Genomic DNA, 16,976 nt, shown 5'->3' with positions numbered 1-16,976 from the left:
TTCAGTATTATTTTCGATCAAATCATATTGAATTTGAAGTAAGGCTAAAGCCCAGACAATAATGCTTGTAACATCACAATCATCTTCACCATAACATCATTTTTAATTTCTCTATTGAACTTTAAAATTGGACGTGGCATACATGCAGTATAGTTATCAATAGACGAATACTCAAACATAGCAACCATCGAAACAAATCTGTTCATTGTCCACGAATATTAGGAGGCATAATAATCTAAACAAGTGATAAATCTATCCAAGGAAATAATAGAAGATTAATATCATAGCCCTACTCATAAAAATGAAGATATTTTTTGTGATTTGAATTTTTGGAGCCAAAAGTGCAGTCATTTAACAAGCTAACGTCTAGGAACTTCCTGAATGATATGTGAAGTGCTTCATTCGAGATCAGTCTCCTTTTGGGTTTTGAATTCGAGTTCTCCCTCTCACATTCTATGCATCGATTCTTCGTCCAGACTTTCCCTTCTTCTTTACCTGGTAAAACTGACTTCTTACCAAGCTGATTTACTTGTAATATTAACTTTGTATTCTCATGAATGTAAAGAATAAACATGTTCTTTCGACAGTTCATGGCATTTCAGACAACGATGATTTTGTCATAAAAATATACGTTTGTATCGGTTATTTTAAGGCAAAATGCAAAATAAAGTGATGCAAATCTACATAAATTTGAAAACTGAAATTATTTGAACATCTAAATACTTCATTTAGGAACTCATTAGTTAATAATTGTCCTATAGACTTGTCAGGCTTTTTGTAAAATTCGATCGTAGAAACTTCATGCTCACAGGGCAGTATTTCTTGAGACACTTCGACTGTAGAATAAAAGGCTTTTAACAAATTTTGGAGGACCTTCACTGGAAGAAGAGTGTACCTAACAATCCCTTTAAGTGAAGCTAACGAAGATGGAAAGCTCTCTCTTTGATGCACAAGGAATAATGCTTCTAGGATTAGTTGATAGGTTGTAACTACAACAGACTTTGCAGCACATTTAATCTTTTCTAATTCACCCCTCTCAGGTTCCGTCAACAAAATCTGTAACAAGATAAAATATGAACTAGTTTGATCAATAAGATATTATTGACCCAGGAAAGCATAAAACAGAAGGCACCAGGAACATCCATAACATGAAATGCTTACTACAAACACAAGAGCATAAAGAAAATTAATGGGCTAGAATTCTAGGCACTATTGAACTTAATTGCATAAAACAAGCTTCAAAATGAGTGAAACATTAACCTACCACTTGCTACAATAAAAGAGAAAGCTGAAGTGAGTAAAGTGGAAGTGCATGGTACAGACTTCATACCCACTATATAGTCGTGCATTCACTATGAATTAGTAAAGGGGAAAGGAGAAGCGCTCATGTTATAGAGTATAAACTCTGTTTAGAGAGAGTTCAAAGTTGACACCCACCCTTTCAGAAAGATTAAGGGCCTTTCTAGATACCCTTAGGCTTCCAAAATGACCTCGATGTCCTACTTGCAAATAAAATTGACATAAAATAATATTTACAATTAAGAAGCAACTTTGGCAGTAAGATTATTTGCATATGATCTTAGTTAATGACTTCCAAAATGGTCTCAATGTCCTACCTGCAAATAAGATCGACTTTAAATAATATTGCACCACATGTTTATATGTACATATCTAGCAGTCCCATTTATTTTCTTTGTTTCGGACTTTCAATCAACTACTGATATATTGCTTTCTCAGAGTTGCAGATGTGCTTCTTTCTTATTTTCTTTTTCAGCTTTAAATAATTGGCTCTTCTCAGTGTCTAAACCCCTTCATGGTTAGTGGCAAGGTTTTAAATATCGGTTTGGGTACCGATTTCGGACCCCACCGAAATCCGAAATTTGGTGAAATTTTGAAATGATTATTTAAATAAGTCCGAAATTTTGGGCCGAAATTTTGGAATTTCTGTTATAGGGGTATCATCGCCCTATAATAATTATTGCTGTAAACTATTAGAAGGGTTTATTTATGGGAAATATTTGTTACAAGACTACACGGGCAGGAGTACTATTGGAGCTAGGGGCAAGGCGCGGGCTAATAAGAGATTCTAAGTCAGATGGAGACATAGTTGTGGGGCCCCATGTTTGTTGCAAGATATTATTGAGTGTAGTCATATGTGATAGAGAAGTCTGGAGGAGGTGAAGCAGGGAGACTTGCGTATCTTGGGGTGATGTGGTTGTATGTTGAGGGGCGGTTTATAGACAAATGTTGTTTGGAAAGGAGGTCGATAATGGAAAGTACAGGAGGATGAATGTGTATCTGAGTGATGGATCTCTAATGTGTTGCCAATATGTAAGGTGGAACTAGAGGGAGTTAGATGTGTATCTAAGGAGTGGGAGGGGAGGGGGTTAATGTAAATGCCTAACTCTGCTTGGTAGGTTGGGGTGGGTTGGTTAGGGGTGGAGGATTGGTTGGTTGGAGAGGTGCTTTGAGCAATTTATAACTTATCTTTAGTGATTAATTTTTGGACAAAGTATTTAAAAGCATTGTAATTTTCTACTAGGTGTCCAAGTGTTCTATGAAAGCAATAGTATTCGTCTTCCCTATATTTTTATGTTTAGGTGCATCGGGTTTAGTTCGAGGATGACAGATCATGCTTTTAGCTAGGTTGTTGAATATGTCAGTATAGCTAATATCAAGTGACCTAAGTGGTTGTTTGTCTCGTGGTTTTTGTGTTTGAGTTGGTCTATAGGACAAGTGTTGATTGGTGTTATGTTGCTTGTGTATGGAGGTAGTTTAGGAGTTTTTGTAAGAATGTGTGGTTGAGGGGAGATGTGATCAAAATGGGAACGTTCCACTAGCCTCAAAGGCACCTTATGATGACGTGTTGGATTACTGACGCAGGGTAAGTGGCGAAAATGACGAAGAAATTTCAGATCCGATTTAGATCTGAAATCTACAGCAAATGTGCGGAAATTCCCATGAAAGAGGGCTGATTTGCAAGAAATGTAGGGATTGGAATGTCTAAAATAAGGATCGGGAAATTTATTCTCTCAATAAACTACAGATAAAGAACAAGATGAAATTAAGGATTCAAACAGAAATTCATATGATCTACGAACTGTAAAGAAGGATAATGCAAAGAAAATTGGATAGAATTCCCAAGATAGGAAAAGGAAATTACATACTTCATGTGATCTTGTACTCCACAAGATTTTCCAATGTTAAGGTGCCGGATCTTGCACTTGACAAGATGAACCGGCGATCCGGAGAGGAAATGCACATCACTTCATGACAGTGCAAATCTCTAACGGATGAAGGCTCCATCTCCTCTCTTGGAACACCTCCAAGCCCCCTACAAACTCCAAACTCTCCAAAAATTACATTTTCAAAACTCCCCCAAAACTCTATCCCATTCCCTATTTATAGACATTTCAGCCCCTTTAAGTGGCCCACACATTAGTGATCCACACACCTACACTTATGGCACACTTACTCATTTACACATGTAAATACACAATTAAATGCATCTGCTACTACCAAACCACATCATAACTTCCATATCCAAGCAAATCATAGGTTCTTCATCTCCAAACCATGCCTAACCAAATCTTGGTAGTTGATCAACGTTCACGCCACGCCAAGGCTCACCCAGTGTACATCAGATCTACATCATACTCTCCCCCCCCGGTAAGAATGAGCTTGTCCTCAAGCTCGGACTGTTCTCAACACAAAGGCCACTTCGATTCTGTTCAATACCTCTTAACTTGGTTGATGAAGGCAATGTCGGGTAGTTGTGACTGGTTCGAGAACGCATGGACAGACAATCCCAAGATTATGTTTTCTCTTGAATGCCCGGTTTCCAACCAAAAGGTATCTCAACTAGCGCAGTTTGTTCAATGTGTAATCCATATGCGTTGCTACATTCAGGACCCAACTTTGTTGTGACAATTCATCTCGGTTTCTGCAGGTTGATGTAATCGTGATTCTAAGCCATCAGCACTTCCACCTTTATATTTTAATGATTATATTATATTACTCCATTTTTCCTCGCCTGAATATCATGAAATGTTGCCTCTTCAATGGTAATGACTAATGAGAGGTTACATCCCCAGGCTGGTTGTACTTCTCTAGATCTAACGCTTATTTCAGTCGTTGTTGCTATTTTAATCAACATCAAAATGCAATGACCTTGCAGCTTGCTGCTACTTTCAACATTACTGAACCATCTGTTACAGAAATCACTCCTCCAACCTTGAAACCACAAACCAAGTGTCTGTTTTGTGAAAGCCACCACTCTGCACACTTCTGCTACTTTCAACATTACTGAACCATCTGTTACAGAAATCACTCCTCCAACCTTGAAACCACAAACCAAGTGTCTGTTTTGTGAAAGCCACCACTCTGCACACTTCGATTTATTGCATAACATAATCATTTTCAGACCTCACTGATTCATCACACTTGCAACAGCCTCCACTTGTTCACTTTAAGGTGCAGATTGCTGCACTTTATGGTATGCAGCAGAACCCTCCAAATCAATAAGCTGTAGAAATGACCCTCCTTCAAGAGTTCCCTTGAACATGAACAAAACAGGTAACACATAAGAGTCGACCTGCAATACAAAAAAATTGATTCTGGACTTGATCCAGACCCTTTTGATGGCTCTGATTGTTGGTCAGGTTCTAGTGATGAAAGGAATATATAGTGATGAGTAATGCTTCTTGCCAATCCGAACCAGCTCCCGAGTAAGTTCACTGCCTTGTTCGAAAGCTGTAATGAAATCCCAAGAGTGTATTTGTACCCCCCCAAAACTTCGGTACCTATGCGTAACCGCAAAAATTGACACCTTCAAACGTCTCTATTTAGGAGAATCCTTTTCCCTTTACTATTTGTTTTACACAAAAGATGATTTTCCACTATAATGACAGGGTTCACTATCCATGTATCACCAACTGCTACAAAGTGAGTTCAACATTTTATCTCTTTTCAAAATTACCTACCACATTCCACTGATTCAAATGGCTCACATAGCATAGCCATTTCTCTTTCAAGAGACACATTTCAGCCTTAGGGACTGTGTTGTTATAAGTACCTTGGATTACCTTTATCATTGCCAAAAGTTGTTGGATCATCTCCTTTACAAGTTTCTGCATCCTTGGAATTGTAGAGTAGCCTTTAGATGGCTTTGCTCATCTAAACAGATCCACCATTAATACATCATTGCTTGGCTTCAGGCACGCTTGTATTTCTCCACGAAAGATAATGATAATGAGGCGATCATGAGCATGTTGGTGTTCCTATCAACATGACAGTTACATTAGGTACACTATTGCAGATCTTTGGCATAGCTTGGTTTCTCTGAAAGCCTATAGCAATGTTTAAGGATGCTATTTCCTTCATAAAACTTACAAGAGTGAACCAAGTTCAGTAAGTTTAACTTGGAATCACATTTCCGTTCCGAATTACTTCAAATGATCCAGAATTTCATTTCCCCGGTGAAGTAAAAATCTATTGGAGAGATTCTTGGTAACAACCTTGCTTAGGATTTGCTTTGAGATGAGCTTCCCTTTGTTTCTACAATATATGTTAGACAATGGCTTTGCAAACAACGCCAAGCATGACCCTACAGCACCAGAAACTGTGGCGTAGGGAAAGAAATGCAGCAACATGTGCCAATAGGAGCTAAGGTCATGTCCAAAACAGACACTAAAATTTTTCTGTGGCACCCATATATTGTTCACTTCTAATAAATGGAATGGATTCCTCAGGACAAATTCTTTCACTCGATCCACATCAGTAGCACTCCTTAACAACATCTACTTTCTCATCTCAAAATTTTCTTCTCCCCTTGGATAGGATTTGGAGAAATTCAATTGCTGCATACTATGGCCCCAAAATGTTCAATAGAACAGAGAACCTGCTCATTTGAAGCACCCGATACCTTGCTCTCCCATACTTTCCAACCATTGACTGTGAACTGCAATTGACAACATCATTGTTCAACAGCTTTCTAGTCCTCACTAACACTATACATATCAGTTTGCATGCGCCTCCTTTAGTTCAGTTGCTTCAAGTGCCTAAACCCACCTCACTAACTTGGGATGATTGAAGCTTTAACTTCAAATGTAAAACAGTTCAGTGGTGAAAAAAGAGGGAATTTCAGGAGCATTTTGAACCTATTAATATAGAGCAGTACTAACATACATTCTCTAATCCAGATCTCAGCCATTTAACATAGCATCAAAAGGTCCAAAGTGCTTAATTCCATAAGAAAAGAAGGTTTCTTTGAGGTCTTTCAATAAGCACAAACCATGCAAGCAAGAAGCTGAACTTGGGAAAGGAGGTGATGATTGCCAAATCATTCAAAGACAATCAAAGTTTGCATCTTCTGTTCAATAACATGCAATTGCTGCATGTTAGTTTTGCAAACCTAAAAGGAAGCAGCCACTCCAATCAGATACTACTATTATGGGTTGTTTCACACGGTTCTGCTTGGAAACCTTAATGTGTCTGAGTTCTTGCTTCTTTAGGGACTTTAATCAAACACCTTCCAGGCAGTTAATGATACAACATTGTGAGCAGATTTCAGCTGCTATTCCTCATGCATTCGACTTGCCAACTTCACTAAATTTCTTGGCATTCAAAGAAAATCTAATAATGATGTTAAATTCTTGGAATATGTACTCTGAAACTTCTACACTTCCTTGACGATACAGATTTGGCAAGAAATGACCGTGATCTTCAGCGCCTACATTTCCAGCAATTCAAGGATTGGGTATCAAGGATGCAAACAGATAGCAGGAATTCTTACATGCTTCAATCTGAATTTCTTCTAAAGAGGCTACAGATCAGTGGATTAATTTGTGAGCTGATACTTCGTGTCTTGCTTGAATTCTTGACGGATTTAATACAAGCTCCATAAGTGGACGAACACCCAAATTCAAAAGAAGATGGTTTCCCCAGTGTAACAATGCCAACTCCAAATCCGGTTCCAGTGAGAAAAGTGTCGCTTCAAGCCTCCGGAACAGCAGAGTTGAAGAGTTGTTCCAGGATGATTAGTAGCTTTAGAATTAAGATTTACTTGAGAAAATAGCAAGTTTAAGAGATAGGCAGATCAAGTTAGGAATGAATAAAGAGGAATTAAACCTAAAAACACAGGTCAACAGATCAGAGACTGAGAATCCATTGCCGAAAATTAAGCACAGTTTCGATAACAGGATAGGGGAAGAGATGAAGTGGTGCATGAAATTCTGTTGATCGTTGGAACAAGAGTAACACTCCACTTCATTGCTTGACACATTCATTGAATCCAATGTTAGGTAACTTTAAAATTTATTTAGATTAGTAGCTATGTTTATTTCTTACTTTTAACTTGAAACTAAATTATTATTTTTAATTCTTAAAGGTATTATAACGAAGAATGACTTACTGCAGGTTCAAATCGAGTTCCTCCACATAGGGATACGGAGATTTATGCAGAGAGGGTAAAGTGCCTCAAAAAGTACTTTCCCAATTCAGCGGTCGCACGAAGGTTGATGTGCACTTTGCCCACTTCTCTATGAAATCCGAATTATTCAATGACATTGATTCCATCAATGACCGATCTACTTTAGAGCCTCATGATTTGTGAGCTGTCCGATTGGTGGGCTGTCCATGGTACATATGCTTCAAAGCTAAGCTTTGAAGCTTCTTATGCAGCCTTCGTCTTCGTCTTGTGCCGAGAGGAATTGGAGCACTTACTCCTTTGTGCATATTGTTTTTACAGATGATGTATAGGATGATATTGGATATGAGGCGACGGACATTGTATCTAATGAATGATGCGATTATATACTTAGAACTTATGAAATATAGTACTTATGAAATATGAAGTAATATTAGATTTTGCCATGGGCATCCCTTGTAGGATAATTCGCACCCTTTTAGTGTGAATTGACGTTAAAAAGCGTTAAAGTCTTCGACCTACCTTCGTTTAAAGGGTGCGAATTATCCTACAGGGGTGCGAATTTATTGTCGCCCTTTCCCATTTTGGTGATATTATTGTTATTTGATTGTTCTTCAATTGTTTTTTTTTAAGTTTTATAAATATATAATAAAATATTAAATTATATTATATTCGGCGTACCTGCGACATACCCGCACCTGATTTTTTGGAAAATCACGTACCGACGTACCCATGTCGTGTCGTAGCTGCACCTTGTACCCGTACCCGTACTTCCTAGGATATCATTAAGAGTAATAACTTCCTCACGTTACAGGTTACATCCACACATATCATATAAATTAGCACAAAGAATTTAATTCTCTTAATTACGATACAAAACAAATTTCTCGATTAAGTAATTGTCCCTATTAAACTTATTAGGATCTCCAATATTAATTATAATTATTTTTTTGATAGGTTGGATCTCCAATATTATATGCTGTTTTTTTTCTATTGATGATTTTTGGGGCAAAGGCTTTGTTGAGTTGATGATTTAATCATTGGTAATGCTTCGATGGATGTGCGGCCACAGAAGGTTAGATAGAATTAAAAATGAAGATATTTGTAAAAAGGTAGGGATGACACTACTTGAGGAGAAGATGAGAGAGCACCGCTTAAGATGGTTTGAACATATCCAACGTAGGCCTTTGGATGCTCTAGTGAGAAGATGTGACTCGTGCCAAGTTGATGGAGTAAAAAGAGGTAGGGGCAGACTGAAAACGACTTGGGTAGAAATAGCGAGGAAAGACTTTTGATGGCTAGGAACATAACAGTGAACACAGCCTTGGATAGGGGATAATGGAAGAAAATGATCCACATAGACGAACCCAAGTAGGGCCATGATTAGACTTGGTCATTTTGAGCCAGGTAGATTCCTTTCACCTTCTTCATGAAAAATTTCTAAATGATTCATTTAGCCGACCCCAACTAGTTTGGGACAGAGCCTTTGTTGAGTTGAGTTGAGTTGAGTTGAGTTGAGTTGATGATTTAATCATTGGGCTTTTGACCCGTATTGCAATGTACATATGATTAATTTTTTAAATTTATTTTTAGTAAGATAATCTGCAATATTTTTTGATCACTCAATTCTTCAGTAATTATTTTATGAAGTCATATCTCTAAGGATTACAGACTATATACATTATTACTACTTGCAATTGATATTGCATCTTAACAACCATTGTAGATTGTTATTTCAAAAAAAAATTGGTGTATTTCAGCTTGAAATATACATTAGAAGGTAAAATTCAAAAATAAAAAAAACATTTGAAGGTTTTCAAGTCCTTATGCTTCTTCACTTGTTTCTAAGTCAACGAACTTCGATTCGACTAAGGATCATGTTGTATTTGTGTCTTGTTTCCCAAGCAGTTGGGAGACGGTTACTGGAACTGTATTACATGCAAACACATGAAATGGGGTGTTGAATTTAAAAATCAAAATAAGAGAACAATTATTCTTTTGAAAGTGTTTCCCTTGTGCATGAGAGAAGGAAGACAGTGAAAATCTTGTTACTTGGAAAAAGTGTGGTGAAGAAGAAGCACCCATGGTTTTTTCTCTTGAGATAAGAGAGAAGGAAAGAGATTACAGATCATTCTCATTTCTTGGGAGAAGGTGAATGCACACGGTTTGATTTTCCCCTTGTGGAATGAAGAAGACGAAGGGTTTTCTCGTGTAGTAAAGAAGACTAGAAGGGGAGGTGTCCTTGATTTTTCTCTTGTGGTTTCCTTTTTTAATGGTATGTGTTGAGGATTAGCTCCCCCGCACTTATGTATTTATAAAAGGTGAAAGAGTATAAGAGGTGTCCTTGATATTCACTTCTGACACCCCTCGAGATGGAATGTATATATCATGCATTCCTAGCTTGTTACAAATATCATTTAGCTTAGCTTTACTCAATGACTTGGTAAAAATATTAGCTAGCTGCCACTGATCGAGTGAAGGTAGTGCATATCTCGCCCTTTTGGATTCTCTGGCGTATGAAATTACAGTCCACCTCTACGTGCTTTGTTCTCTCATGAAAAACAAGATTGGCAGCAATGTGAATAGCAGCCTTATTGTCGCATCGTAGCCGAGCTGGGGATGAGGAAGAATCTCAGATAGGAGAGAGCACAACCAGATTAGCTCTCGACTCGTATGTGACATGGCTCGGTATCCTGCTTTTGTAATTGATTTGGCTAGTTTCTTACTTCGCCATGGCACTAAGTTACCCCAAAAAAGGTACAACATCTAGTGGTGAATCCCCCATATGCTGGTGACCATGCCTAGTCTCTGCATCACAAAATCCTTCCAACTTCTCATGCCCATGTCTCTTGAATAGCAAGCCACTCCTTGGAGTACCTTTCAAATACCTGATAATCTGAAGTACTGTTGTCCAATGAGTGGTAAGTGGTGAGCTCATAAACTTGCTGACTACCCCTACAACAAATGAGATATCTAGACGAGTGAGTGTGAGGTATATAAGTTTTCCAACGAACCTCATATACCTGCCAGGATCATTTAACAATTCTTCCTCATCTGGAAGAAGTTTCACATTCGGGTCCAAGGCACGACAACAGGTTTCACCTAAGAGAACTTGTCTCATCTAATAAGTCCAAGAGAACTTGTCTCATCTGATAATATCATCCACAAACACTATGAGAAGAACATGTCCGGCATCAGACTGATGGCTAAAAACGGAATGATCACCCGCACGTTGTTTCATGCCAAAGTGCTTACTAGCATCACTGAATCTCCCAAACCATGCTCAAGGAGATTGCTTTAAGCCATAATGGGATTTCCGCAATCGGCAAAATTAGGAGGACATCTCCTGAGCAACATACCCAGGAGGTTGCTCCATATAAACCTCCTCAGTGAGGTCGCCATGCAGAAAGGTATTCTTGACATCAAGCTGGTATAAGGGTCTTCCGGTTGACAGCGAGAGAGATCAATTCTGCAATCGAGGGAATTTTGGCAACCGGGGAGAATGTCTTTATATAGTCAACCCCGAATGTCTGTGTATATCCCTAGGCAACCAAGCATGCCTTAAGGCGCTTAACTGTCCCGTCAGGCATGTATTTGATGGCAAAGACCCAACGACAGCCCATTGGCTGAGCACCATGAGGTAGAGGGACCAAATTCTAAGTATGATTGGCCTGAAGAGCGACCATCTCAAGATCCATTGCAGCACTCCAACCTGGATGAGCAAGGGCCTCGGGCACAGGTTGCAGAAAAGAAATAGAAGATAAGAAAGACACAGCTATGAAACAGGGGGGGGTGAGATGATCATAAGAAAGAACAAAGGAAATGGGATGCGTAGTCTTACAAGAATGAGTATGTGAGGCAATAGAAGAATCTACAGGATCACCTGGAGAGGGAAGAAGAGGTACCTGAGATGGAGGAGCTTGTATCTCCAACTGAGAAGACGCTGCCTCGGGCGTAGGGTGGGGACATCTAGCCTCGGACACCACTGATAGACCCTCGTAGGAGCTGGAGGAGGAGGAGCCGAAGTCACCTGCAATGGAGAAGGAGGAGACTCAACAAGATCAGCTAAAACAGGAAGAAGGAGAGGAACCTGAGATTCAGGCACAACGTTACTGCTCTCGGGAGCAGTAAAGAAGAAGACGGACTAAAAAAAGGTGACATCGGCGGAAACAAATAAGCGGTGTAGCCGAGGGCTATAACATCGATAACCTTTCTGGGTGTGAGAGTACCCTAGAAAGACACATCTCTCCGCCCGAGGATCCAACTTATCGAGGCCAGGAGAGAGGTTGTGGACAAAGCTAGGGGTGGACATGGGTTGGGTCTAACCCGAAGAACCGAACCGAGCTGGCCTATTTGGTTCGGTTCGGTTCGGTTCTAAATTTTTGTGGTTCGGTTACGGTTCTATTTTTTGGGAACTGACATTAGCCGGTTCGGTTCTTGGTTTGGGATCTTGGGACCCAGAACCGAACCGAACCGGTCCAGTTCACAGTTCTTTATATTTTAAAAAACTAACATTTAACAAAAAATTTAGAAAGGGCAGTGATGTTCCCTCCCAGATGGATAAAATCACCCCCCCTTATTTTAACGTTTTGACTTTTGCATTTTTACCGAATAAAAAACTAATAAAGGCACCCCGTTTTAACTTTTAACTTACGTAAAGGGAGGAGAAAATTTGAAACCCTCGATTGCTATTTGCCAAAGAGGTGAAAAGAAAACCCTAGATCTCATCTCTCTTTGTCTCCCTTCCCATGTCTCTGCCTTCAACTATTCAAGCATTAAGATTTAAAGAGAAGAAGAACAAGCAAGCCCACTGCTTTTTTCTCTTTCATTGCAAGGTATGGATTTTTTCTATTTCTTTTATGTTTTTTTTCTCACAAAAAACGTGAAAGGGGTGATTACTTGGGCCTGTTTGTTTTGGATTTTGAAAATCGAATGTGATTCAGTTCGGTTGTGACTTGTGAGCCCTACGATTATTTGGGCCCTGTTATTATTGGATTTTGAGAATCAAATGTGAGTCCTTTAATCAGTTCAAAAGAACAGGGCCTAAAGATTATGAATAGGGCCTTTAATCAAACGAACAGGGCCTTAGTCAAACGAATATTTTTGGATGCCGAGAAGATTTACTTGGGCCCTGTTATTTTTGGTTGCCGAGAAGATTTTGATTTGGATTTCTCACATTTGCAACCCTTTTTGCATTGCTATTTGGATCCGGATCAAATTCTTGGATTTTCAATTCAGCTCTTTTTGCACTGTGATTTGGGTAAACCCAGAACCGAACCGAACCGATCGAGTTTGGTTTTGGTTCGGTTCGGTTCTGTGGAACCATGGTTCGGTTCCGGTTCCCAAATTTGGGAACCGATAGGGGATCGGTTCGGTTATGGGGATACCCCAAAACTGAACCGAACCGACCCATGTCCACCCCTAGACAAAGCACACAACCAAAGACCCGTGGAGTGAGGGGAAAGGAATCACATTGAGGATGCAAGACGGAGAAGGGAGAGGTATCATGAAGGATAGAGGGGGGAAGCCGTTTAGCTAAGAAACATGATGTAAGGATGGCATCACTCTATTAGGCTTTAAGGACCTGCATTTGAAAGAGAAGACTGCGGGCCATATCAAGTAAATACCGCACTTTTCTCCCAGCCACACCATTTTGTTGAGAGGTGTAAGCACTAGAGGACTGATGCATTATTGCATGAGTAGATAAGATATCCTGAAAACCATTAGAAGTAAAAAAGTACTCCCTAGCATTATCAATGCACAAACATTTAAGGGTGCAATTATATTGGTTAGTAATCTCAACGTGAAATGTGCGAGAAGAATGAAAGACCTCAAAACGGTCTTTGAGAAAAAAGAACCATGTCATACGAGAGAAGTTATCAACCAGAATGATAAAGTATCTATATCCAAAAAAGTGACAGTCCTTGAGGAATACCTAACATCAGAATGCACCAACTCAAAAGGACTCAAGGGACTCGAGACCCGACTGACAACTCTGGACAGAAAGAACACACGATGATGCTTTCTAAGTTCACAAGACTCGCATTGAAAGGACTGAATCGGACTAGAAGGATGTATGCTGAAGTCTCTGGAGAGAGGGATGGCGAAGGCGACAATGCCACTGATAAGCGTTGACCGAACTATGCAAAATGGCACGCGAGGGACTACAGTCAAGACGATACAACCCATCCACCTCACGACCTGAACTAATTGTCCTCCCAGACAAGAGATCTCGAAAAAGACAATAAGAAGGGAAAACAGAGAAAACAGTTAAGACTTTTAGTAAGTTGGCTAACAGAAAGTAAATTAAGAGGAGACTTAGGAACACAAAGAACTGATGACAAAGTAAGTCCAGAATGTGAAGAAATACTACCAACACTAGAGATGGGAGCAGTGGTCCCATCAGCGAGAGTAATGAAATGAGAGATAGAATGAAACGACGGAAACGAACTAAGGGAAACAGGATTACCAGTTATGTGGTTTGAGGCCGCGGAATCAATAATCCAAGAATTGGAGGTAGTGAGAAAGGAGGGTGGTGAACTACCTTGCTGGGCAGAACTTGCAGTAGTAGGTCGGTTGCTCGCACGCAAGTGTTGAAGCTCCTCATAGTCTACCCTTGAGACAATGAAAGTACCATCAGGGGCCTTTGGGCTGGCGGGGAGGTAGGTGCATCAGGAAGACTGGCTGTGGACGGAGCATCAAGAAGACTGGCGGTGGTGATGTGAGCAGAACGCTGTGGACAGAGCATCAGGAAGACTGGCGGCGGTGATGTGAGGAGAACACTGTAGATGGAGCTCGGGATGCAAGGCATAGCAAGTATCCACATGATGCCTGGCCACTTGACAGTGAGTGCAATAAGGGCGGCCACGCTCACCAGTACCACGGACACCACCAAAATCTCAGCCACCTCCACGGCCTCTACCACCCCTACCACCGCCAATGGTACCACCGCTGCGACCAGAACAATCACCACTATCATATGCTACAAGCACAGAACCATCAACAAAGACAACATGAGAGGAATTACCCTGGAGACACTGCTGGGCATGAGAATAAACCTCCATGAGGGAGGATATGGAGCCGGAGCCAATGATCTGCTGTCGAAGGTGCAGAAAGTCAGGGCACAAGGCATTAAGGAAGTGGACAACTTGGAGCTGCTCTCGTTACCTGGCGAGAACAATCAGATTAGCTGTGAGGGGCATGAAGACATCTAACTGCTGACATAGTGAAATGAACTAATTGTAAAATGCAGCTAGAGGTGTATTGCCATGCTGAAGGCACATCCACTCCCAGTAGGTGTCGCAAATGCGAGTGAGGTTATCAACCCCAGAATAGAGGACAATTGTATATGTCCTTAAAAGTCTTCAGGCACATCTTCACGCCAACGAAGCGAGGGGTCATGCTCTGCCAGAGAAGAGTGCGGATCTGGGCATCATCCTGCCGCACCGAGCATAGGAGCGGTCCACGGAAGAAGGAGGATCACGCTCAATGAAATCGACCTTACCTCTAACCAGGAGGCACTTATCAACCGCCATACGCCAGTTGAGGTAATTGGACCCGTCGAGTTTTTCCGAAGTCATCTGTGGGTAAGAGTGCTTCACAGAAGGAGAGTAACTAGGAGCCGCCGCAGGTGGAGGAGTCGAGCTCGCAGCAGGAGTCATGCTGACAGGAAGATCCATGATTATAGGAGGATCCATGAAGACAGAGATAGAAGGAAACTCGCAACCACAACGATGACATAAGAACGATAGAAAAGGAAAAAATCACATGGCGGGCCCAGATAGGATACTGCGGCCCTGAAGGAGACATAGCAAACGAAGACATAGGGTTACCAACTGCCCGATGAGATCGGAGCTGCGGAGAAAGAGAAAAAGAGTGACAGAGATGATTTAGATCATGGAGATGATGCTAGAGAGAGAGATTAGGATTCCAAGAGATGAGAGGGCAGAGGAAGGAGGGTTTCAAATGATTAAACGTAAAAGGAGTTGGAGAGAGAGAGAGAGTTAGGGAGGATGATGGTGGGTGTGGAAAGGGAGGAGGTGGCTGTACGGTGGAGGGGAAGAGTGCGGGTTTGGGGAAGAAAGGGGGGTCAGGTTTGGGTTTTACGGTGGGGAGGAGAGGTGGGAGGCGTCGGGTTGAGCTTTTTGGGAGGGGCGAGGGGCTGGCGTGGTGGGTTTAGGGTTTTAGTGTTGGGCTAGAGTGGGGTTTAGGGTTTTGGGTCTGGGCGAGGTCAGGTTTGAGGTTTGCGGTTGAGAGGAGGCAGGTGGAGTCGTGGAGAGAGGCGAGAGGTGGAGGGACAAACGAAGAGTGGAGTGAGGCGAGAGGTGGAGGGGAGGAGAGGTGGAGTGAGGTGAGAGGTGAGAGGTTAGGGTCGGGCTCTCGTGAGGGAGGGATGGAGGTGGTGCGTCGGGTACAGTTAGGGTTAGGGTTAGGTTGTAGGGTGACAATGGTGGCGAGGAGAGAAGAAGAAGAAGGGAAACAATGGTGGCCCTAGGGAATCAACCCTAGGGCTCTCATACCATGTTAAGAGAGAAGAGGGAAGGGAATGAGTGTAACGACCCGATTTCCGTCGTGTCGTTACAGTTGAAAAAAAAAAAAAAAAATAGTTACATGATGTAAGACGTCAAAATGCAAGGACTCCAGGAACGAACTCTCTGATCACACAGTCCCTTATCCCATGGTTCCTTCATTTGCAAATGCTCCGCCATCTAATGCCTCAACCCCTGTGGTGGAGGAATCAACGTCAAAGCAGGGTCATCCAAAGACCGAGCAAAGTAAAAGAGACAATAATAACAGTGTATACAATATAATCCACATCCTCAATAATGTCTAGAAACAATATAATAAAGATTACAATGCCCATGGCAATATAAATAAAAGGAATGACAATAATTTCAATGTATGCTATGCATGCAATAATTATGAGACAGCACATTCCCCAGGTACATCCGGCTTTTCCCCCAATTATTTTTCTGTCAGTTCTTTTCTGACTTTTTCATTTTATTTTATTTTTTTCTGCCGGTGTCCTTGCCGCACGGCTAACCACTACCCCTGTCTGAAGGTAGTGACGTTATGGACTTGGATTACGGTCTCGCATTTGCCGAGCCGGGGATACTATCCCTCGGGGATACTTTCCCTTTTTGGTTGGTTTGCCAACGAAAGGCAGTACACGCTTCTCGCGTTGGCCTTTGGACCTTAGGTCCCAGGATGATTCCACCACACCCTTAAGTTCCCCTTCACTTTCCCCCATGTATGCAACATGTATGCAATTACTTACCTTTGCCTTTCTTCCTGCATTCATTTCAATTCATTTGATTCCAGCATTCATTTCAATTCATTTGATTCCAGGCAAGCGAGTATAAATTCACTAAGCAGGTATTTATCAGGCAATTTATAAGCAGAGCTACATTGCATAGACAATTATATTGAACACCATTACAAGACAAGGTCTAGCTGTCACCTGCCTTTTCTTATAGTCGCAGTAGGACGAGATGGCTCCTGTAGGCAAATAAGTGAAATAGGTCAACTTATTTTAGTCTAGGTCCTTTTA

The 16,976-nt window shown here is 41.1% G+C and overlaps 1 long non-coding RNA gene across 1 annotated transcript in view; it reads left to right on the top strand.

Moving 5' to 3' along the window:
• The window catches only part of LOC143850769 (uncharacterized), a 46,798-nt gene extending 38,988 nt beyond the window's left edge, over nt 1-7,810 (top strand). Inside the window, exons 2-3 of the long non-coding RNA XR_013236048.1 lie at nt 6,699-7,301; nt 7,417-7,810. This is a non-coding gene — a long non-coding RNA (uncharacterized LOC143850769). The remainder of the gene's footprint in view (nt 1-6,698; nt 7,302-7,416) is intronic.
• Nucleotides 7,811-16,976: the final 9,166 nt, after the last annotated feature.

Source organism: Tasmannia lanceolata, unplaced genomic scaffold (genome assembly GCF_043159265.1).
Source record: "Tasmannia lanceolata isolate RefF3 unplaced genomic scaffold, GAP_Taslan_0.1 ptg000018l, whole genome shotgun sequence".
In the NCBI taxonomy this organism is placed as follows: domain Eukaryota; kingdom Viridiplantae; phylum Streptophyta; class Magnoliopsida; order Canellales; family Winteraceae; genus Tasmannia; species Tasmannia lanceolata.
This window is presented reverse-complemented; position numbering and strand designations above follow the sequence as displayed.